This window comes from Schistocerca nitens, chromosome 1 (genome assembly GCF_023898315.1).
Source record: "Schistocerca nitens isolate TAMUIC-IGC-003100 chromosome 1, iqSchNite1.1, whole genome shotgun sequence".
NCBI lineage: Eukaryota > Metazoa > Arthropoda > Insecta > Orthoptera > Acrididae > Schistocerca > Schistocerca nitens.
Window position 1 is genome coordinate 527,695,860 of NC_064614.1, and position 26,009 is coordinate 527,721,868.

Here is a 26,009-nt window from a genome sequence, read left to right on the forward strand (position 1 = left end):
CAAGGGAAAACACACTAAACAAGAAGATTACATATTGGATAACCACAGCGACTGCATAGAAGCGATGGAAAAAACGGATGCCTATAAATATCTAGGATACAGACAAAAAATAGGAATAGATAATACAAATATTAAAGAAGAACTAAAAGAAAAATATAGACAAAGACTAACAAAAATACTGAAAACAGAATTGACAGCAAGAAACAAGACAAAAGCTATAAATACTTATGCCATACCAATATTGACCTACTCATTTGGAGTAGTGAAATGGAGTAACACAGACCTAGAAGCACTCAATACACTTACACGCTCACAATGCCACAAATATAGAATACATCACATACATTCAGCAACAGAAAGATTCACATTAAGCAGAAAGGAAGGAGGAAGGGGATTTATCGATATAAAAAACCTACATTATGGACAGGTAGACAATTTAAGAAAATTCTTTATAGAACGAGCAGAAACTAGCAAAATACACAAAGCAATCACTCATATAAATACATCGGCTACACCACTACAATTTCATAACCACCTCTACAACCCTTTAGACCACATAACATCAACAGATACGAAGAAAGTAAATTGGAAAAAGAAAACACTTCATGGCAAGCACCCGTATCATCTAACACAGCCACACATCGATCAAGACGCATCCAACACATGGCTGCGAAAAGGCAATATATACAGTGAGACAGAAGGATTCATGATTGCAATACAGGATCAAACAATAAACACCAGGTATTACAGCAAGCATATTATTAAAGATCCCAATACCACAACAGATAAATGCAGACTTTGTAAACAACAAATAGAAACAGTAGATCACATCACAAGCGGATGTACAATACTAGCAAATACAGAATACCCCAGAAGACATGACAATGTCGCAAAAATAATACATCAACAGCTTGCATTACAACATAAACTTTTAAAACAACAAGTTCCTACATACAAGTATGCACCACAAAGTGTACTGGAGAATGATGAATACAAATTATACTGGAACAGAACCATTATAACAGATAAAACAACGCCACATAACAAACCTGACATCATACTCACCAATAAAAAGAAGAAATTAACACAACTAATCGAAATATCCATACCCAATACAACAAATATACAAAAGAAAACAGGAGAAAAAATTGAAAAATACATCCAACTGGCTGAGGAAGTCAAAGACATGTGGCATCAGGATAAAGTTGACATCATACCAATTATAGTATCAACTACAGGAGTCATACCACACAATATCCACCAGTACATCAATGCAATACAGCTACATCCAAACACATATATACAACTACAGAAATCCGTAATTATTGATACATGTTCAATTACCCGAAAGTTCCTAAACGCAATATAACATATACCGTACAGTTAAAAGGAAGTCACGCTTGATCAAGGTCCGCGTCACTTTCATTTCGAACCAGACCTAAGGTCTGAGAAAGGAAAGAAACAATAATAATAATCATCATAATCATCATCATCATGTAACTTGCCTGGATGTGCTCTCTTGGTGACATGAATACCAGTTTTTTATTAATTGGCAACAGCAGAAGCCATGGCATAACAACACAAGCTATTAATTTCATTGTGATTGACATCTACTTTACAAAATCCTCTATTTGAAGATGCTTCAAAATATTCATATGGATGGTAAACCTTACTGGGCAATAAGAGACCATCCGAGACAAAATCCATCATGAAAACTTGATATTTTTAGTGAAAAAAAAAAAAAATCTTTCATATTGTATGGACCAAGTTTCCCTTTATATGTACAAGACTTTAAAAGGATTCTGCATTTTTTTTCCAGTCAACTTCAGCCAAATATATCTCAAGAACTACATATTGGAGCACATCCACATGCATCAACTACCATCCAGAAGTTGTCAACCACACAGGTGGAGGAATAGAATGCCATACCACTACAACTCCTTGCCAACCCTTGTGGTCAGCATGGGAGCACATTGCAGAGCATGCGCTGTCATCTGTGGTGATCACACAGCCTACTAAGAACCATGTCCCCCTTTCATAATGCCTAGGGGACCATCATAAATCACAGTGACTTCCATATAATTCCTGTTGGTCTCATTGCATATTCTTTCAGTTAGCTTCCATCCCAGTGGGCAACTCATGAGCATGACATATCTGATACATCCTTCTATCACATCTCACTCCTGTTCCGTCACAACCTATTCTACCCTATCTACATTACTAAGTGACTATCTCAGACCTGGTACCCAATACCAACTGCAGTTTTCCAATCTAACAGCTTCCAGGGTCACCACAAATTTACTTTCAATTCTTCACATAATTATTGACCAATTTAAGAAATTAAGAGATACAATCTTACGTTCAAAGTTTAACACAATAAGACAAGTATAACAGTTGTAAACTATGAGTTTGTGTTGAGGCACCATAACTGACGGCGTGAAAATACTTGGATTTTACCTACTCAGTATTTGAGAATGAGAGAACTTAGCTGCTTTCAACAAACGTCACACACAATTTCCAACCTTTACAGCCTTTGCTGACAAACCCACAAAATGACTAAAAAAAAAAAATATCACTTGCTACGTTTTTCCTTTTCAGGCAGTAAAACTTAAGCATTAGTCACGATGTTTAAATTGATTACTCCTTTACTACTGACTCTATTCATAACGCAGTTTGCATACAGTATCTCATAATGCAGTTTGCATACAGTATCCACATACACCTTTGAATGTATCTGCACAATTATATCATAACACTACACATAGTTCAGGAGATATGACATCATAGACATTTAGATACATGAAAAACTACACTCTGCTTAAAATGGCGCACAGTAAAACTTCAACATCAGGCATGAATTGTTAATCATCACTTCCTTACTTCTAACTCTATTCGCAACACTTTTTGCAGACAGTGTCTACTTACATCACTTAACGTACCTGCCTAAATATATCACTGTAATATACACAGTTTAGGAGATTGGCATCATAAATATTGAGATATATTAAAAACTTGATTTTGCTTAAAGTGAAGCACAAATTATCAAGACTACATTCATACATTGTTTCATAATGAGAGCACTTAGCAACTTCCAACAAACTTTTTATGCTTAATTTCAGACCTCTTATCTACTTTTTCTTTCTTTCATGCTCAATGTCAAATATTTAACACATTTGTAAAGTAATCAGACATCTGACACTGTCTTATGCATGGAAGTGTGATTCTTTAAGGAATCAGAGTTTACTGGTCCTATCTTATGTGTGAAGGCAGTCATGTTTTATACCATCACTGCTGTAAATATTGCACTGCACTTTATGTTGGTGTGACCGCCAAACTGCAGTTGACTCAGATGAGTAGCCACTGCCACACTAAGGCCAGCTACACAGCAGAACATGCAGTGGCAGACCATGTTGTTACACATAAAATTCTTGATTTCAATGGCTGCTTCACAACCTATCTGGATTCTCCGCTGACATCTGCTTCTTTGAATAATGCAGATGAGAGTTGTCCTAATTTGATCTCATAACCTTTCTGGTCTCAGTTGCTACTAGCCCTGTCCCACACCTACCTCCACCCCTGCAAACTGACTCATTCTGCACTCGTACCAACAGTTCCCCTTTCCTCTGTTTTATCAACTCCTTCCATTCCACTCTTTCATGTCATTGTGGACTGCTCAAAGCTCCCTCTGCCATCAGTCAGAACAAGCTCAATCTGTGCCATCTTCGTATCCCATGTGCCTGTTGCCTTTCCCCAGCAGCCTTCAGCTACACTTCTCCCCAGCCCTTCCTCCTGTTCACCCTCCTTTCTCACTTGCCTACTGCAACTGAACCCCCCCCCCCCCCCCCGCCGCCAAAAAAAAAAATCCTTTGTTGAAATGGTGTCATGAAAATGTAGTCACACAAGTGTGTGTGTGTGTGTGTGTGTGTGTGTGTGTGTGTGTGTGTGTGTGTGTGCACTAAGCCTCTGACAATTCGGTAATAGAAAATGCAGCAGGTTTTTAAAAATTAATGGCATTTCAGATGTCACTATTTGTAGCTATTTTATTAGCTATTTATTTGACATGTGACATATGTTTTCTATTACTGATGGCAGTGCACTGTTAATGCAATCTCTAAAATCTCTAGAAACATTTAAGATGATAAATGAAAAGCATTTGTTAATTCAGCAGTTCTGAATTCAACAACACTCTGGTACTGTGTGTAGAAGAAGAAACAGTAATTTTCATTCTCTGGAAGGTATTCAGATCCCCTTGATGTATTAGTGTCTCCATACTGGCATACAGTCTTCTACAGCCTGCTGCAGCCTTTACTTTGAAAGAATATGTGGTTGTCAAAAACAGAAATTATATCCCACAGTATTAAATACCGTCTGGGAAGTAATATTTATAAACAGTATACTAGGAAGTCTAAATGCAATAGCCAAATCTTGATTTGTAAATCACATGATGATACTTTTCATTTCACAATTTGTTAAATGCACAATCATACTTAAATTGCCACAGATAAATCAATCTCACTTTGTGTCAATAAATTTCTCTCCAAAAATCAGTGTATGTAAGAATCTTTGAAGAGATAGAACTAACTCAGTTTTGACAAAATGGAAAAATATTTGGCTGTGGAAGCCTGAGAAAACAAGATCAATATGATATATTGGAATTTAAATATGATTTCTCCAATAACATTTAACTGTAACAACTGTTGTGGTTAACTATAATCGCTGTTGTGAAGTCAAAAGGACACCAGTAATTGTACTAGTTGTGTGACACATAGTAATTTAGTTTAGTTTCTGTGTCTCACATATTTCCATGAGGAAGTGAAATGTACTTGTGTATTTTAATGTGTAGACCAGTGTTTACTAGCTTACTCTTAAGTAATACTGTGTAAATCTTAGTGCATATCTGTGTGAGGCAATCCCAGGTCTGAAGAGCCAGGTCAAGTGATTCCACTTAAATCTCGTGTTAGTACATAGTACGTAATAGTTTAGATCAGTGCTTTAGAGCTAGCATATTTATTTTCTGCAGCAGCTTTCGTGTAAGCAGAATTTCTAGAAAAAGTAAATGTTGATACATCCTTTTCAGTAAAGAAACTTGTTTCTGTTCAAAGACCTAGCAGATCTATCGTTCTTGTGCTTTAGTGAGAACTCTGCACAGCAGCTTTTAGTATTTGTTCACCTCGCATTTATATTTTGCCCACATTCCCATCTAAGTAATGCCACAGTCAGGTAATTTTCTCTTTTTTAGTGGATGTTTGTACTTCCGCAGTTACAACTCACTGTTTTTTTCTTGTATTTTTGAGATCCTATTCAGATCTTTTTTTACATTTTTTACGATGCGGATAGGGATTGTCATTATTGTGAACAGACACAATGAGAACTGGCTGCTGTCCGTAAACAGCTGGAAGCTATGTTGGCCATGGTCAACAGGCTTCTGGCGACTGCCCTAGGCAGCTGCTTGGGGTGCCAGTGACAAGACCTTCAACAGCCTTGGAATCCCCTGGTGACCAGGTTGTTGCTGTGTCTTCTGATATGTAACATAGGATAATTATGTCTTCACTCAAGCGTAAATGATGGACAGTGGTGTGTTTGCATGTCACTCGGCAGAAAGCAAAACAGGGGACGGGCTGCATGGCTGGCTCCTCATACCTTAGTAACAGGTACGAGGAGCTACCTAGAGTACTTCACTTCTCAGTCAGCATGGGATAACTCTCCCGTTGGGCCAGTGGCCAATTTTCCTGCCCAGTCTGGACAAGTGCATAGGGCAGGTTTGCTAGTCATTGAGAGCTCCAATGAAGATGTGCAGCACAAATGGATAAAATTCAAAAGCATTGTTCAATATGTCTTCGACAAATATTCTGAGCATGGTCTTAAGGCATAGGAAAGATCCATTGTGGTTTAGCAGCCTTGTTAGAATACTGCTATGTAAGCAAAGAGAACTTCATCACAGATTCAAGAGAAGTCAAAATCTAGCACACAAACAAAAGCTGAATAAAGTGAAAATGAGTGTAATGAGAGTAATGAGAGAAGCATTCAATGACTTTGAAAGTAAGATTTTGTCAATTGATCTGAATAAAGATCCTAAGAGGTTTTGGTCTTATGTAAAATCAGTAAGTGGTTTGAAATCCTCTATTCATTCACTTAGTGACTGTACTGTCATAGCTTGCAGAGTATGACGTAGGATATAGAAATAATTATGGTATTATGAATCATTGCTTCATCATTGTTGTTACATAATTTGATGTCGTTAGATAATATTTTTCCCACTGAAACTGCAAGATGCATTCCAGCCTGAGCTGTCAGAGTTTGTGATCATGTGTGTTTGATGTGTGCTTGCTTGTGTGTATGAATGGTGTGTGTTTTCTGTTTCTCCTTGCTGATGGAGGTTGTGGCTGGAAGCTCAATGGAAGTGCCTTTTAAGTGTGCCTGTCTGCAATCTAACATGTCTTCTTTACAGTAAGTAGAATTTTATCTTTTCCTACACTGTAGATGCAACTAAGAACTTCTTAAATCTTGAAATTTTCCAGCATGGAGAGTGCCAATAACCTAATTCCTTAACTCTTGATAAAAATAAGCACATACTATATTTTATTCAATGACCATCCACAGCGCATCAGTTAACATGTGATTGCCTAACCAACAGCTCAATTATCTCCTACGCTATGATACTGCCCCACATCATATTTATCATTCCCACAAAAATCTATCATGGATCCTCAGCAACCAGACAAATTTTCAGCATATACTTGTGGTCTAGTGCATGTGCACTCATATTTATCTAACTTTTCACATAGGACACAGTAATCCTCACTCCAGAAAACTGAAATGTGATACATTTATAAACATTTTAAGCTCTCATTAAAAAGTTTTTGGTATTTACTCCAATTATGTGACCAAGTATTGACGACCCTCTAAAGTTTTGTCACATATTCTGTAATATAAATTAAAAATCTGGAGTGTGTTACAGTTCAACACTATTAAATTTAACTCAGAATTACTCAACATTAATTCCTCTAATCATGCTAGTGTCAACACACACACACACACACACACACACACACACACACACAATGATTCTGGTGGAAGAAGTGGAGGAGTGTTCATAGAAAGCTATGAGAAAAACTCAGGTTTTTTCCACAGTGAACCCTCTTTCTTCACTTCTTTCTCTATCAAATTATCCAATGATTCAATTGTTTGCCACTTTGACTCTTGAGGTATTAACCTCATCACTTAACATGTCCATCTGCTTTAGTATGTGTCCCCTCTGTATTCGAAAATTACATTATTGCTATTGCAGGTTAATCTATTGATAGTTATAGTCACTTTCTACTTATACATAGGGTCTCAAAAATACCTACAAGAAAATACATAAAATACCTACAAATAAGGGAAGAGCAAATGAGATTAACAGTATTTCTGTAAATGCCTCAATATTGGCCCCTTTGATGTTGTTCAAAGCCATATTTTGGTAGCAAAAACTCTGTTGCCTCTCATAGCTATTATTGTCATTCCGTTTATGGTTTTCAAGTTCAGTAGTATCTCATCACAGCTATAGTATGATACAGATTCCCTTTTTCATGTTGAACCTACCTCCGAATTTTATGTAGAAGGATTTCACTAAAGTCTACATCAATATTTCAGTATTAGTGTAAGTTTGTACACTAAATGCTTTTCTGTGTTTGTAAAAGACAAAGTACAACAGCATTTACATTTCTAGTTTAATATATGATCTACCATAATTAAAGAATGTTATATACACAACCGTAATGGAAATCTTATGTAAATGAACTTGAAAGAAGTCAGTTTATATGCTTAATATGAAATCTAAGTTTTGGAAATGATGGGTAGAGTTCAGTCCTCAAAAATAAACATACAGTTATGTTTACTCTAAAGAACACAAACAAATTATGATACAGGATTACATCTCCCACAATGAAGGACATGCAAAAATAATACTGATCTGATGTGGTAAGGAGTAAGAAGTTTTTCCATGGGGTTTACTGGTGGTGTTCAAAAGTGACACTTCAGCAAAAATTATATCTCAATTAACATAACATGTTTCAGATATCCATCACATACCAAATGTCACATTCATTGGAGCTTATAGTGGGCCAACTTTAATACTGTTTCTACTGTAGCAAGAAAATCTATGGGTAGAACCTCTCAAACTTTCAAAACTTGTTTACACTTTTGGCCTGAAAAGCAAATATTACACAACTTTAAAAGATAACTGAGAAATCAGTAACCTGTTAGGGGGTACAACAATGAAGTGGAGTGCCTGAGCAGTTTCTTGAACAATTACAACAAAAAATATTCTTTATGGAATTATTTAAAGAAATAAAAATATTAATATAATGCAGATTTTTCATCACGTGTTTATTTTATTGATGTAATTGTTTTCTGAGATTTTCATTGTGTTTCAAGTCACGTTCTTGAACCTGACATTTTGACTCCAGTTGTTATGTAGATGTTTCAGAATGAATCAGCTGCCACCATAAGTTTTGAAGACGTTTGCAGCAGCTGCAGATGAAATGTTTGGCAGAAAAATATGGCTTTGGCCATGACCATGACGGCAAAACACTGAAAATCAAAATGTATTTGTGTTCCCATTTTGCCACATTACAGCTGAGCTCCAAGTACAATTTTATGATGATTGCACTGCTCAGTTATCAGAACTGGGAAATAAATGAATACATAAATAAATAAATTATAATCAATGCATGTCATATTTACAAACTGTCCACTAAACTCGTTAACCCCCATATAAAAAGTTAAGAAATTTGATGACATATTCATCAAATGATACTGAACTATAGTGAGAGAATTTTCCTTTCCACTGTGAAGAAAATTAAAATAATTCCTTTAACACAAATATTTATTGATTGAAATACTGATAAACTGCAGCAATGGAATCACAGAACAGAAAGGCCAGTACATAAATGACATTTACATCAAGGAGGAAGAAGGAAGAAATAGAAAAATCTGTAACACATCTGTTACAAATAGTGTCATTCTCTGCTTCATTCCGTGCTACCAACTTAGATAACAGAGACACTTCACACTTTAAGATAAGGATAGCACAAAAGAGATTTTTATTATCACTACAAGAAACTTAAGATAAAGTGTATTTGTCAATAATAAAAACCATGAGTCATTAAGTAGAATAGAAAAGAATGATATGGTACTGCTGGCTGGGGGATCCCAAAGGATAGGTTTGTCTGCCTCATTGGAAAGGGTTTTCTTCCCCTGTACACAACAACCCCTTTACTCATGGTGAGTGAGAACTGTTTCTTAAGTGTGACTGTTGGGTGCAAGTGACTGTAATACATGTGTGTATATTTTGGCATCAAGTTTGTGTTGTATAATGATGACCAAAGGGAAGTATAAAGCTAGGTGCTGGCACATACCCTACTCCCAAATAGCGTCAGATTACATTTTCCCATCTGATGGATGGATCACAAACAACAGTGCCACATGCCTTCACTCCATGAGGCACTGCAAAAATGTTTGAAATTTAATCCACAACATTTTCATAAAGTCTGTTGATCAGGGAGTTTACATCACCACTTTTCCTCCATTTGCCAGCTAACTACTGGCAGTGAAAATATCTTCCACAATCAAGATTTGAAATGGGTACCTCTGAGGCAGGCACCGTCAACAGTTGTCTGTTAGCTACCTCAGCTATGGAGGTTTGTCTTTAAGTACAGGATCAACAGCTACACAGAGAAAATACAATATTTCACAGTGTACGAGACAATGCAATGAAGTTGATGCGATTTTTGAAGAAGCAAAGGTATTGAAGCTTTAGCAGCTGTAATTGGTCAGGGGAAAGTCAATGATTGTGTAAACTATTTGGAATTAATTTGTGTTATTGCCATAGTAATGGCCCAATGTCTTCTGTGAGAAATAAGTTAATCTCATTTGCTCTTCCCTTATTTGCAGGTATTTTATGTATAATTTTATACGGACATATCTTCTCTAATGCCCTTTTCAAGCAATCACTAGCACAAAGGAAAAATATTAATAATGGTTTCCATTCACCCAGGGTATATTTATGTTCCAGTACAAGGCAACATTTATGTGCCAGTACAAAATCTTTGCATAAATGACATCTTGTACACAAATAATAGAAAATACTTCAGTTTTCAGTTTCCTTCCCTCTTCAGAGTGTCCTTAGTGTGCTGCTTTATAAAGTATATATCTTCTGTCAGAGTTCTGGCTATGGAAATGACCCAGCATAGAAATTAAATTTACTATTGGAATGGACAATGTGGCAGATAACTACATGTAAATCAATCACAGTGGCATTGGGAACCCATTGTAAGAGACATGACCAATATGAACGAAAGGCATTTTTAACTTTAACTAGCTTGAGGGACTGTATGCTGATTTACTGTGTGATAAAAATGTAATATTTCTTACGGTTGATTTATTCAAAGTGGTTCTATTTACCATTTACATACGGGTAACAATAACACTTTGGCAGACTAAGAAAGCTGTAGTGTGGGTGGTCAAGGCAGAAAATGTGCAAATTTAAGGAATTAACACAAAGTTGTCTGTTTAAAGAAGTTCTGGTTGATTGACACTTGCTAAATAAAAGGAGAGTTACAGGTATTATTATTACACTGGAATGCTTTTGTGCTTAACCATGGTGGTGGCGGTTGGGAGGGGGGAGGGGGAGACGGACCACAGCAGGATGGAAGGAGGTCTTGCTGTTAGTCCACACGCTGCCTGTCTATTTCGCCTGCTGATTCCACTGCTTCCATATCAGGGCAATTCTGATGTTTCTCTGCTAACACAACACCCCATGTGGAGCTCAGTTGGCAACCACTGTCCCAACTGGCAAGATTATTGTGTACTCTTCTTTCCTCTGCCTCTTTATGACCAAATCCCAAACCCATTAGTACAGCACAGCACCTCTGTGTGTTCAAAAACAAACATGTAGCCTTCATTGATGTTGTGGCCAAGTGGCCAAGTGGACACTCCTCACTTGTTCTGAACAGCTCTGCAAGATGCATTGCTGTGTCTGGTTGATGTACTGCACGACACACTTGTAACTGATGCTGCAGATGTCAGGTGTTGGCCCTGTTAGTCCTTGACTGACCCAAGCATATTCTTGATTTTCAACCACTGAACGGAAAATGGTTTTTGTGTTGCACTTCTCCACTATCTGTTTTTGTGCTTAACCATGGTGGTGGTGGTTGAGAGGGGGGAGGGGGAGACGGACCACAGCAGGTTAGGATGTGTCAAAACAGTTTCACTGTGCTACTGTCAAAACTACTCTCTAGTAATACTGTGGCATCACCTAGTGGTAACCATGTGAAGAGTGACATGATATCAAAGCTGTCTAGGATAGCATACTTATCTAGACATATCCTTTGAAGCACTTTCATAAACTCTGCCAAGTGTTGGATGTTCTATGACCAGAGACCCATGACAGATTTTAGTAGCCCAGCCAGGTGTTTGGTTATGCCGTATGTTGATGAATTTATAATGTTCGCTCTCAGATGCAGCGGAACTCCATCTTTGCATGTTTTAGGAAGTCATAAAGCCAAGCTGGTACTGGTGCTCTGGGGCACAGCATTCTGACTATATCCTTATCCAGTCCTGAGTTGTAAAGTCCTCATTGTGTTGATGGGATGTCACAAATAAACACACTGCAGCATTAACTCCTTATCCTAACACTGCTGTAAGAAAGTCAGTCTGACTGGCAGACTGAGCAGACTCACTTTTTAGATTTGCAGCTTTTGCAGATTTTGTGCTGGATCTTCTCCCATAGAGGTTTGGTACAGAGGAATGCAGGCTTACTTGGTGAATTTCATTGATGGAATTTTTTTGGCTTATCAACTGAGTCATGGTGCCATGTTTTCCTTGCGTGCCAAGAGGCATAGGAAATAAAGAGTACAAAAAAAAAATGGTTCAAATGGCTCTGAGCACTATGGGACTCAACTGCTGCGGTCATAAGTCCCCTAGAACTTAGAACTACTTAAAACTAACTAACCTAAGGACATCACACACATCCATGCCCGAGGCAGGATTCGAACCTGCGACCGTAGCGGTCGTGCAGTTCCAGACTGAAGCGCCTTTAACCGCGCGGCCACTCCGGCCGGCTAAAGAGTATAAAATGATCTTGTCAATCGGGACAGTAGTTTCCAACTGAGCTCTGCATAGAATGTGGTATTAGCAAAAATATGTCAGGAACACTCTGGCATGAAAGTGGCAGAAGCAGCAGGCAGAATAGACAGGCAGCAAGAAGACTCGCCATCTAGACCTCCACCTCACCAAGGACATCCCCACCCATTGCACACCTCAGCACAGTAGTCTGTGGTCCAGCTGCTGAAAGGAATGAACCATACATGAACCCAATACTTCCCCCCCCCCCCCCCCCTTCTCTCTCTCTCTCTCTGAAACACTAGTGCCACCGCACAACCAAAGATGAGTAGAGTCAGAAGTTGACAAACTGTATTAATAATAACCAACAGGTGAGGAGGTAGCATTAACTCTGTCTTCCTGTCATTTGAGCTGGGAGAGGGCATGATTCCACGCAGTATTTAAGCAAAAACTTCCATTAGCCAGCTGCTAATGTAGTTTCAACTCCTTCCGTATTAATGCTATTGCACTAGTTGGAAGTGCATTCTATAATCTCTGTGTTTTTATATTCCATGGGATGACAAGTGTCAAGGCAGTGCTCTGCAATAGCAGATTTGCTCAGCTGTGTGTGTGTGTTTTTTCTTTTTATCTAGTTTCATAGAACCAAACTGAGCAACAAATCTCCAAGGTCATGAAACAAATCAGTACATGAAAGTACAACATAAAAGTAATAACAGATAATTTTATTTTTGGTAAACATGTGAGAGACTTATTGTACATTGTACATTGGTCCTCCATGGTCATGATGGTCTGATCAACAGTCATGATGGATTCCCCAACATATAACATGCCACAACTGCAAGGAATACAATAGGCATCCGCTAACATCATGCTTTATAGGTACTTGTACATTATTTGAACATTTTTCAGAATTCAAACTATAGTCCAGAGTTGAAATATTCCACAAACTTTGTTATTTTTATTAAGAATACCAAGCTTTGGAACAAACATGAGAAAATGGTCAAAGCAAATAAAATTTTCATTTGATGAAAATATGTTATTAATACTGTCATTATACTTTTCAATGAAGTGATTTCATTCTTTCCAATTTGTTAATCTTTATTTCACTTTATGTCTGCTACCTTTCCAATTGCTAGAGCAAATTTACCCAATTTAAACTGTCTCTCTTCACCACTATTCAGTGCATCAGTGGATTTTATATGATTCGCAGCATAATCTTCAACAAACACAGTTGTTTTTAACTTACTGAGCATATTATAACAATTTTACCTGGTGATTTTTCTGTTTGGACACACAAATGGTAGTATCTAGAGAGTCATTGCCATACAACAACAAAATGTCATGCCAGATCTCTTCGTTTGAGGTGAACTGCAGGTTTTAGTTCTCTGTAGAGCATCACACTGTACTGTACTGTTTACTTTTACATTCTTCACCAGGTAACATTCATGTATTGACTCCTGTAACTCTCAGAACAAAGTCAGCAGACCACGTGGAAGGTTTTGTTTTGAATTATTTCTTAACTGGAGGTTGCAACTGTTCCTACTCCACATTCTGAAATTTACTTTTAGTTTTGAAATGGTAGCTCCATATTTCATTTTAATTCAACATCCATAAAGTATTTTTAGAATATTCTTCACTATCCCTTATTCATCATAAGAACAATACTGATGTAAAGAAACACATGCACAATGATTGGCCAGTGGTCATGACATGTGTAGGTCACTGGAAATAGACCCTAATTATGTTTCGATATTTTATGTTATACTACCGCTAATGAAACTTTAAGAAGTTCTAAAGCATTTATAGCCTGCAATGGTTTTGCTGATCAGAATTCTAAATGCTCACACCACATATTCCTCATTTCAAATAATATTTTACCATTGCTTTCTCTGAAAAACTGTGTTATGGCTAGTTTTGATCGGTATATGTCGACTTGGTTTGTAAACATTCTTTCAGTTTCTACTTTGAAAATGAAATGCTGAAACCTTAAATTTTCACCTTTTTTTAATCATAAATTTGAGAAATGTGGCAGAGTATCATTATAAAAAATATCACCAAACTTATGGTCGTGTAGTAGATACAGTAGATGACCTGTATACACATAGTTGTCGGTTGAATTCCACTCTTAAGTTTTTCTTTTTTTTCCAGAATGGCATCCTGTGGTGTACACTAGAAAGTAAATGGAGTGTGTGGAGGAAAATCAACCTCCATATGTGACAATTCACTGCTCAGCAGACCTCAATCCGTAACCGGTGATCTTCTCGTATGGGAGCGTTCAGTTATATATATCATTCTGAAGAAACATCAAGAAGGTGTGAAGAATCTCTCCCACTGTGAATACTGATGAAAATAGCAGGAAGCCCCCCGCCCCCCCCCCCCCCAAATATGCCTCTCAATAATTATGTGGGTGGTCATGGTGGTACTTCACACTCATTTGTGTTTCTCCAATGTGTATGGTGAAAATGACTGAAATTGCACCATGTTCTTTTGTGAAATATAGAAGACAAATGCTGTTAAAAAGTGGTGAAAAATTTATAGTTCTCAGTGTTTTTGAGAAAAATATCAGTTGCTACTGGTAAAGACTTTGCAGTAATAGTACCCGATTTCACTTGTGTTTCTGTGACAAGCGTAGTGTGTGCATGTGAAGAAAGAAGCAACTCTAGGAAAGACAGGAAAACATCAGTCATGTAGTTTAGGAAAATGTGACGATTTTGTTAAAAATGCCATGTAGTCAACAGTGTGTGCATTTTTCTTCAATAACAAAGAACCTACAATAAACAGGGTACTTTAAGCAATAAATAATGACAATGACATGCCTTCTTCTAAAACAATGATATTTTATAAACTGATAAAAGAAATTGGTTCTCAATTCGAAAGCAGGAAATGAAATAACGTAAGCCCACACACACAGATATTCCTTTGTGGAGAAGGTATTATCTCCACAAGATTCAGCAGTTCAGATGTGAGAAACAGAAGATTTACTACCTCAGTGAAACATTAGTTAATGCGTGAGGTGTGGCAGAAAAACTGTGGACCGACAAAACACTGATTGATAAGAGACAAGTCTTTGTTGCAGGTCTATCAATGGGTTTAAAAAATCTGATGGGAAAAGGCACAAGGCTAATTACAGTGCATATAGAAAGCAACTGTGATTTTATTGAAGGTGCTGAACTGATTTTTGAATAAAAAAAGACTGGAGATTATCATGAAGACATGAATGGTGAAGTATTCCTAAAATGGTTCAAAGATATTCTACCCAAATTAGAGCTCACAAAAATCTTGGACAGAGGTAGACATTGTAAATTGCCCAATGGGAAAGAAAGCACAAGTTTATCCTACTGTGATTCAGCTTGACTTACTGAAATAGGTTGAAGTTTATGATGCTGTCTGTGGGTCATATTGTCATTAGGTTACCGCCATACCACTACACTTTGAACCCCACAGAAGTTATTTGAAGCCAAGTTAAAGGGTTACAAGAAATAATATAACATTTAAGCTTCTGGACCTGCTTAAATTAATGTGTGAAGCTCTGTTCCACATCACTACCAAATGCTAGTGGGGTACAGAGCAACATGTAATAAAAGAATAAGATGAAATGTGGCATTTGGATGGTTTAATAGATTATGTCGTTCATCAGCTACTTATTATTGTTGAAGATGGCAGTTCTACTAACGAAATGTCTTCTTCAGATTCAGATTCAGAGATGGAAGGAGTTCAGAGGTTATCAAATGCCTGAGGTGAGTAATACCTTAACTGACCTCAGTATTTATTTCATTATACAGCAAAATCTCTATAATACACTCTTAAAATCACACACTGCTGTCGCAGGTAAGTTATACTGAGTATACTCAAGTATTTTTTGATGCTCTTTGTCTAACCTAAAATACAATTCTCTTTGGTCCCTTAAGAAGTGTATTACAGGAGTATTAATGTATATTAATTTACCTCTTTTAAAATTTGAATGGCATTTCAAGTTTTAGTATTTGCTGCTGTTTGCTGATTTTATTAACTATCTGAAGGAGTAATGTTTGGTCTACTCTGCTTCTTCTCCTTCTTTCAAATGGGCCACCTAAGGACCACAATACCTGATGTTTGCCCAGTAATCCCACATTCTCTGGTTATGTTTCTCCTTTCTCTCCTTCGTCCAAGGGGAACTGATCTTTTTACAGGGTGATTTGTCCTGAAACCTCTTTTCTTATAGTATCCTTCTGAGAAGTGCTCAGTTTCTAATGTCACTTTCAGTTATGTTCAGTTTCTGGATGTCTGTCTGCTCCAGTGACGAATCCCTCAACAATTACACCAATAACCTGACCTGTGCTTTCCTCTCCTGCAACTATCCTGCAGACCTTGCCCACAGACAGATCTCCCTAGCAAACATTCCTCCCCCTCCAACAACAATGTTCCTGCCCCCAGAACACACAGAAGCATCCCCCTTGTCACCCAGTATTATCCTGGCCTCGAATACATCAACAAATTACTCCACCAGGGATATGACTTTCTCAAGTCAAGCCCTGAAATGAGATCATCCCTTCACAATATTCTCCCCACACCACCCAGAGTTGCCTTTCATCGCCCCCCTAACCTCCGTAATATCCTTTTCAAACTCTACAATATTTCTAGACCACCTTCTCTACCCAGTGGTTCCTACCCCTGTAACCGACCCCACTGCAAAACCTGCCCCATGCATCCCCCCACAACCACCTACTCCAGCCCCGTTACTGGTAAAACATACACAATTCAAGGCAGGGCCACATGTGAAACAATACATGTCATTTATCAGCTGATACACCTGCAGTGAACAGCCTTTTACATTCGTATGACAACAACTAAACTGGCTGAGTGCATGAACGGGCACAGATGAACTGTCCACCTAGGAGATGTCCAATACCCAGTAGCAGAGCATGCCCTCCAGCATAATTCTAGGGACCTAGGAACCTGCTACACTGTACATGCCATTTGGTTTCTCCCACCCAACACCAGTGTCTCAGAACTGAGGAGACGGGAACTTGCACTCCAACACACCCTTTCATCCTGCCATCCCCCTGGACTGAACCTACGTTAACCAACCTCACTCCCATTTACTCTTCAGTCTTCTCCTCTTTCCCTTTCCTCTTTAGCCATTCACACATCTTTTCATCCTACATAGTTGTGTTTATCTTTATACTATATACCTCTTTACTTCTGTATGCATCCTCTTTGGTTTGAAGCTGGCACAGTACTTACAGTAGAATATCTTTGGCTTCCCTCTGACACCCAAGCCTCCATCTTTGCTATCCTCCCTGTTTACCTTTCCCTTGTTGCTTCATAACCTGGGTTGTGAGTAACTGAATCCACTTTCCTTTCTTCCCCTTTTTCCCCTCTCTCCTCCCTGACGAAGGAACGAAGTTCCCAAAGCTAGGATACGTATATTTTCTGTTCTGTTTTGTGTATCTATTGGCTGTACTGAGCTGAGGTAAGTACTGGCCAGCCCCTCTATCTCTTTGTTAGTATTTGTTTCACATCTTTATATGAGATTTTCCATTAATCATTAAGTGTAAAAATAAAGTAACTGGAAGCAGATTACATGAAATTTTATTGGGGAATGCAAACAGAAACAAATAAGCTGTGGTAGTTCATGTCATTGGTAAAGTGTTATGCATTTAGGTATCCTGTGGGCAAGCTTCACTTCTATGTAAAACATAAGTTTATTATTGTACCCAACTATATACAGCTGAAGCTCTGTGGGAAATGAAATCCAATAATGTAATAGCAAACAGGGAAGAATATGCAGCATAATGTTTACATCAGGACTGTTCCTATGTTGAACAGACTATAGGTCTTGGCAGAGGGTATCTATTTTAACATGAATATTACACTCAGTTGCCCAACAGTAGGTATACAAACATGTACTAACCCTGCTTCATTGTCCACATATGATTATACTCAACTGAACTTCTCCACTGTCTTACATACACTTTTTACAGTGGATTCAGTATCACATTTGCCTGTCAGACAATTTGAATAACAGTCTCTGCAACACCTTACAGCTAAAGAAATCAAATTACACTGCACTAGTCTTCTGACTTGATAACAATGGAGCAGTGTTTGCAGAGAAGTAGCTGTAAAAAGCCACTGGGACAAAGCTTGAACATGCAAAAGAGGGATATCATACTGACAGAAAGTTGCCAATAGCAGCACAGGCAGTTACATTAATAGTGTACATGCTTATTAACTCATCCTCAAGAAAGATTGACTTTTCATCAGCAGTGAGCTAAATTCCAGAATTAAGGTACAGATGTGTGTCTGACAGCAGGAACTGTAATTTATTAATAAAATACTAGGAAATACCTAGCTAAATGCATTAAGAAAATAAACAAAAATGACGAAAAATAGCCACTCACCTGCTGCTGATTAACATATGGCTAGTACAGAAACAAATATAATTATTACTATTATTATTATCACATTGTAGCCTATTACCTATAATTTAAACATAAACAGTATCCATTCTAACTCAAAGTACTACTATCAACAATTAATTTTCTTCCCTATACATTGGCAATTCATCTATTTTGGCATAAACATTGCACTTAATTGCCTAGCATTAGATAGTGATGTAAGTGGTAGAAAATCAAATGTCTTCAGCATGTACAGTCCAAATAAATATGAAAGAGGTAAAGCTACAGTGTTTGACTGTTATTCCATACATTGATCCATAGGCACAAATTGATATTAGTTTTTGAACTACAGCCTCTTGTTTTATTCTAAGTACATGTCTCATACACACAAAGACACCCAAATGCAATGACTGCAGCCACATTGAGACTGACTGTTTATGAGAGGATGATCAGGCTGCAGCAACTGGGAGAAGATAAAATGTGTATGGCGAGGAGGGAATGGAGACAGTGGGATGAGTGATAGGGAAAAGACAGGTAGCTCTCGGCCCTTAACTCTCTTCCATGTATTCTCATTCTCCCTCCCTCCCCCTCCCCCTCCCCCTCCCCCCCCTTTTTCATCCATGACTTTGTTATGTTGTCTTATATGCCCTCTCTGTCTCCATTTTATGAATGCTACCTTTTCACTCCTTACTTTGCTGAAAGCCATCTTTCTATAGCCCACACCAGCCATTACCTCTCAACGTCCTCCTCCTTGTCATACACATTTTAGCCCCTACCATTCCTTCACTACCAACACAGATGACATAAACCTTTTGTTCCCCTACAATTTTAGTGATGTGGGCATCCACTAACTAAGAATCAGTCTCGCTACAACCAATTGCCTTTCATCATTTTCAATTTTCTTTTTTCTTTCCATCATGAAATTTCTGTCACTGTAGAAATGTATAAGGAATGAGACTAAAGACAGATAATAAAGGACTTAAATTTTAAACTGTGGTCCAGCAAACAGTGATACATTAAGAAAAATTTCTTTTGCAAACTAAAGCTGTGAACAAATAAGGGAGCAACACAAGAGACCGAAAGAATAAGTTGCATCAAATCATCATCAGTCAGAAGTGATGAAAAGAACACCAAGAGTAGCCAGAGCATATGTATTCTATACATCTAAGTAAGTGACTTACCCTGCAGGTGGAGCTAAGAGTGTTATTCACTACATTAGATCACAATCATTTTGTACGTGACTTCTCACTGTTATTTTCAGTAGATACACACACTCAAGGATTTCAGTAAATGGATAGTCTGGTACAGCATAAATTTTGCACAAAAAAGTGGAGCACCGAGAAGACATGTTCGGATGTCAATGTACCTTCATACACGTATACACCACTGTGGGGGTATGTAAATGATTACTACTGCAATTTTTTGTGACAGATGGAACAGCCAACAGAGTTTATTAGTGACGTTTGTGTTTAGTGTTGTTACCAAGGCTGGTACGGATATAAGATGTGTGAACAGCATATGATGTTGAGTGGTTATTGTGAAGGACACGGAGATGCCACATACTTATGTGATACAGCATTATCAGCACCTGACAGAGTTTGAAGGGGCTCTCATTGTGGGGTTCAAATTGGCTGGCAGTTTGAATTGTACAGGTGAATTTGATGTGGCAGTGGCTCAGTGATGAGATGCATGGGGACACAAAGACAGCCACATTCTTTGGCATGGTTATTGTTGGCCACTTCTGATCACCACACAGGAGAATTGTAGTATTGTGCACCATGCACATCATAGACCCTTCACATCTGCACCTGCCATCTGAGAACATGAAACGGACTTCCTTCAATAGTCGCTGTCATCTCACACCATTGGTCAGAGACTAGCAGCAGCTGGACTAGGGAATTATCGATGCATGTGTAGACTTTCATTAACACCAAAACACAAACGGCTGAATGTGGAGCGATGGAGTGCATCAGAAGTGTGGACTGCCAATGAATGGTGTCACATTACATTCAGTAATGAATCACAGTTCTGCACTACCCCAGATGAACATCATTTAGTGAGTATGGTTGGGAATTTGTTGGGAGGTCCCATTTTTGCAATGTTTTGGCATCACGGTATGGGGAGCCATTCGGGTATGACTTCAGGTCATGACCAGCAATGGCTGAGCAAGCTCTGAAAGCACAACAATATGTACAGACATCTTACACCCTTATGTGTTACCTTTCATGAGACAGTATCATGGTGCAATTTTTAACAGGACAATGCTCATTCACACACGACACATGTTCCTGATGTTGACGTACTCCCATTGCCAATAAGATCTCCAGATCTGTTGCCAATAGAACGTGTGTGGGACCAGCTTGGATGTCAACTACGCCCCAGTGCCAGCATCCAGGATATCAAGAACCAGTTAAACAGCTGTGGCCCAGCATGCCTCAGGAGAGGATACAATGTCTTCATGACACTCTTCCCAACTGAAACAATGCATCATCTGAGCCAGAGGGGGTTGCAACATCATACTGATAAGTGTGCTCACACTGCCAAGTTCTTTGTAGATTTGATTCAACTTTGTAATCACTGATATCACATACCCTCTCAGCCAGTGAAGTTTCATTACATTTTTTGACTTGCTTCTGAGTGCTTCAATTTTTGTGTCAGTTTTCATAGTAGAAACAAAACTGATCATCATCAGATTCGCTTGTGGGAACAAATTCGAATGACAAAAACAACACAATATGTCATATTATAGTAATCATCAATGAATAAAATTCATAAGCATGGGTAGTTTCTGCCTGTCTTTGGTGCATTACCTCCACTTTGTTATCCATCACAAAAAGATTGAATTTGGAGTCATCTATCAGAGTATGTTTGAGGCAGAAGAAATGAAAATCACCGAGGCTTTGATTCTAATACTCACAGTGTTAAGATCATTGTTAGGAAAGTACTCTTTTCCCCCGTGTATAATTTTATAGTTTCAGTGCACTACTCTTTATTACAGTTCTGCTTCTTAGTAATCTATTTAACTTTTAGAACCAACTCAGCTTCTTTTATATGGTCCACAACATAATTCTACAATCATCATTGCATGGGGTTACTTTTAACTTTATATAATTGTTATTTCTGGCAATTAATAATACACCCAAAAAATAAAAACAAAATAAAATAAAAAATGCATAATGAAGGAATTATCCAAATTGAATGGAAGTTGGTAGATGTGATGTACATATACAGACAAAGAAAGGGCAACAATTTCAGCAAAATTGAATGATTTATTCAAGACAAAGAACTTCACAAACTGAGCAAGTCAATGATGCATTGGTCAATCTCTGGCCATTGTGCAATCAATTATTTGGTTTGTCATTAATTTTGATGATGTAATGTGCCAGTTGGACAGAATTTGGCACAAAAACCTTCAAGCAGACATTCAATAACTCTATCAAGCAACAATTGTTCAATATCCAATTTTAAGTTATAGTTCTCCCTTTAAGTGTTTGGTAAGACAACTCAAAGGTTGGAGAATGGTGAATGTATACCACATCCAGTAGGACTGTATCAACATTAGGGTTGGGGACTGCTATACCTCTATACATCATGACATTGCGACTTGCCTATTTTTTAAATTTTTTCAACCATTCCTGTTTCAAACTTTTTTACCTATGACAGTTATTTCCTCTTAAGAGAATACTGTGAGATTCTTGGTTTTGTCTGATCATTCTCACAGTCATAAAAGTTACAGTTTAGCAAATGACTACATTCAAATAAACTGTAACTTTAAGTAATGTTCTTATGCATAAATGCCTGATAAAGAGGAAAACATGCTAAAAATGTACTGTAATGTGTTAAATTAAACATTAAATAAATAACTGTAACTGTTAACAGAAAAACACAAATAATTTTGCCATGCAGTCATGACTTTTAAACTTAGCCAGCATGGCCAAAATTAATAATAATAATAACAATAATAATAATAATAATAATCCCATGTGGAGTTGATAGTCTCCCATCGGGCGCCTCCCCAGGTGGCGGATAGGGGAATGCTCTCCAGATATGGAGGGTACCGGGGAAATAAAATACCCGGGGTGGACCAAAACTATCAACCAAAATCCCCTAACGTCTGCCTGGTATCCAGTGGTTAGGGGTCAGCGTCTGTTCACCTAGATGGTGCGGCTGCAGCAACCTTCTTGATCTCAACAATCAAGTCGTATTCCTCGTGATCTTTCCTCGGAAGGACCACCACCAAGTTAGTTTTCAACTTGAAAACCAAACATGATGACAACACAAGGAATGAATCCACTACCCCGGGCACCAGTCACAAGGCTGGCTTTACCTGGTCATCAGATTCCGGGGGACCAGGAGCATCATGTTATGCCTCAGGTTGAGAACCAGACGACGTCCAAATTATTACACACAAAACAAAGACACTTCATAGGTACACTTAATACTAATACTCTTTTCAAACTGGGCAAGATCAAACAACTTACAGACGTGCTGCAAAAATTCCAGATCAAAATCCTTGCAATCCAGGAAGCACGATTTACGGACAAAAACCATTTTGATACAGACAACTATAGGATCTACAAAGGAAAACCAGCAGTTAAAACTAATGAGAAAGGACTCAAACAGTTTGGCACAGCATTTGCAGTCCACAAAGCTATCAGCGACTCTGTCATTGACTTCCAGTCTGCCTCAGAACGTATATCAACGCTCTCCGTCAAATCGGCCAACAAAGCATATACCTTGTTCAACACACACGCACCTACAAATAACTATAACAAGAAGAACCACTAGAAAGTGGATGCCTTCTGGAATGACCTTGAAGAGACGACAAAAAATTGCCAAACACCATGTAATAATCTTGTTAGGCGACTTTAACGCACAATCAGGTAAAGAGAAAAAATACGGGAAAATCACCGGAATCCATACAGCTCACAAGAGAACTAACAAGAATGGGGAAAGATTGATAAGCTTTTGCGAAAATTTCGCCCTCGTAATTATGTCAACACAATTCAAAAAACCCAACAAGAAACTGTATACTTGGAAGTCGCCCAACACAATGTTGGGTGAATTCCAGATAGACCATGTGGCCATCACCAAGAGTAACACAGCAGAAATTCTGAATGTGAAAACGAGAAGAGGATTTTTTGACTCAGACCACCATCTTCTACAGATAAAGGCCAGATTACAACCCAATAGAAAAAAGCCAAAACTAAACAAAGTGCTGAGACCAGACCCCGAATACATAAAACTCAACAAGGAAAACATCTTACAGGAAATTAGTCAGACAAACACCACAAACTGGACAGAACTTGTGGACGTCCTCAAATCCACGATGAAATTGGGTCACCCACTGAGAAGGAGAAAACACAGGTGGTGGAATATAATATGTGACCAAGCAATAGAAGAAAGGACCAATGCCTGGAAAAACTTCCATAGTCACAAAACATCAGAAAAATGGCAACAATTTCTAGTAATCCGAAAACAAACATCGAAAACTATTCGGAGGGAAAAAAGAAATTATGACAAACGGCGACTAGATGAGATAGAACAAGATTTTAAGAAGAACAACACCAGGAATTTTTATAAGACGTTTAAAGAACATATTGCAGGATACCAGCCACCCAATCTTTGTTTCAAGAAACCGGATGGTTCACTAGAAACTAATACGAAGAATAACTGCCAAATCCTCGCAGACTATTTCAACAAACTTCTCAACTGCGAAAGACCTACAGAGGATATTCACTACGAGACGTCTACACCAAATCCTGACGCTAAACTGCCAACCACCAACGAAATAGTAGAAATTATCAAGACACTGAAAAACAATAGAGCCCCAAGAGAAGATGGAATTATTGCAGAACTATGGAAACTAAATGATGAAAGATTAACAGGAAAAATCCACAAAATCATATTAAACATTTGGGAAACAGAACAGATCCCTTCTGAATGGAAATGCGCACTCATCCATCCACTCCACAAGAAAGGGGACAAAACTGAACCAAATAATTACAGGTGTATCTCACTCGTACCGGTCACATATAAAATCCTATCAAAAGTTCTCATGAATAGATTAGAAGAACAAGCTGACCCACAAATAGGAGAATACCAGGCTGGTTTTCGCAAGGGACGATCATGCATAGAGCAGATCTGGAATCTGAAAATGATTCTCCAGATGAGAAACACCCGAAACACAGTAGTTACTTTTGTAGATTTTAAAAAGGCCTACGACTCAATAGACAGAGTAGCGCTCTGCAAGACGCTGGAAGAATTCAGCATTGACAGAAAGACAAGAGCAATCATTCGGGAAACATTAACTGACACAGTCTCCAAGGTTAAATTTATGGGGGATATCTCGGAACCATTTGAAATCCAAACTGGAGTTCGACAGGGTAACGGACTTTCACCATTACTCTTTAATATCATTCTTGAAAAAATTATCAGGACATGGGAAAAAGAAGTCAAAGGAATCCAAATTGGCATTAGAAAAGATAACAGATTCAATGTGAAGTGTTTAGCTTTTGCGGATGACCTTGCAATCCTCACAAATAATAGAAAAGAAGCCACTAACGCCATAGAGAAGTTACACGAAATTGCACAAAGAACTGGCCTGCAAATCTCATATGAGAAAACCCAGTACATAGAAAGAGTGCCACAAGACACATTGCCTATTGTGACAACCCATGGGAAGATCGTACAAGTACCACATTTTAAGTACCTGGGAGAAATCATCCAGCCATCAGGGATCAACATAAAGGCCAACGAGGAAAGAATAAAAAAACTACAGAAAGCATATAAACTCACGTGGAACTATTATAACAAAAAGTCCATATCCATTAACGCAAAATTGAGGCACTACAACACTGTCGTACTTCTGGAGGCACTGTATGCATTTGAAACAACACAAATAGGTGGGCAAACTAAAATCAAAGAAATAGAGAAACAAGAAAGGAAAATTCTCAGGAAAATTTTTGGCCCGATACAAGAGCAAGGAATCTGGAAGAAGAGACCAACATCAGAATTATATAAATACACAGACATGATTACGGATACAATAAGGAAAAGAAGAATGCAGTTCTACGGACATATCCACAGGATGAATGAAAACAGAATTTCAAAGCGAATTCTTAAAGTCATCAACTCAGGCAGGGGAAAAACAAAATTGATAAAAGAAGTTGAAGAGGACCTCAGACAAGCACACATAACAGTAAATGATGCAGAAAATAGAACTGAATTCAGGAACATCATCAAAAAACATAAATTTGACACCACAACACAGAAGAGACCAGGATGCAAATGGACATGAAGCAAATTTGGGCTCAGAAAAAACATAAACAATCATCATAAAGGAATTCAAGTTCAAACGCTCTCTTAAATGGGAATAATCGAAAATAATAATAATAATAATAATAATAATAATAATAGCTGTAACAGGATTTTGTGGGAGTAATACTAACACTCAAAACCAAATATATGTCATCCAAAACCACAAGATTTAGGATTCCATGATAAATATTTTTTATTCTCTTTCTCTCT

At 37.9% G+C, this 26,009-nt stretch overlaps 1 protein-coding gene across 5 annotated transcripts in view; it reads right to left on the reverse strand.

Annotated features, from left to right (window-relative positions):
* The window catches only part of LOC126253413 (broad-complex core protein isoforms 1/2/3/4/5-like), a 492,630-nt gene that overhangs the window by 143,631 nt on the left and 322,990 nt on the right, over window positions 1-26,009 (reverse strand). The gene's annotated exons all lie outside the window — the stretch shown is intronic.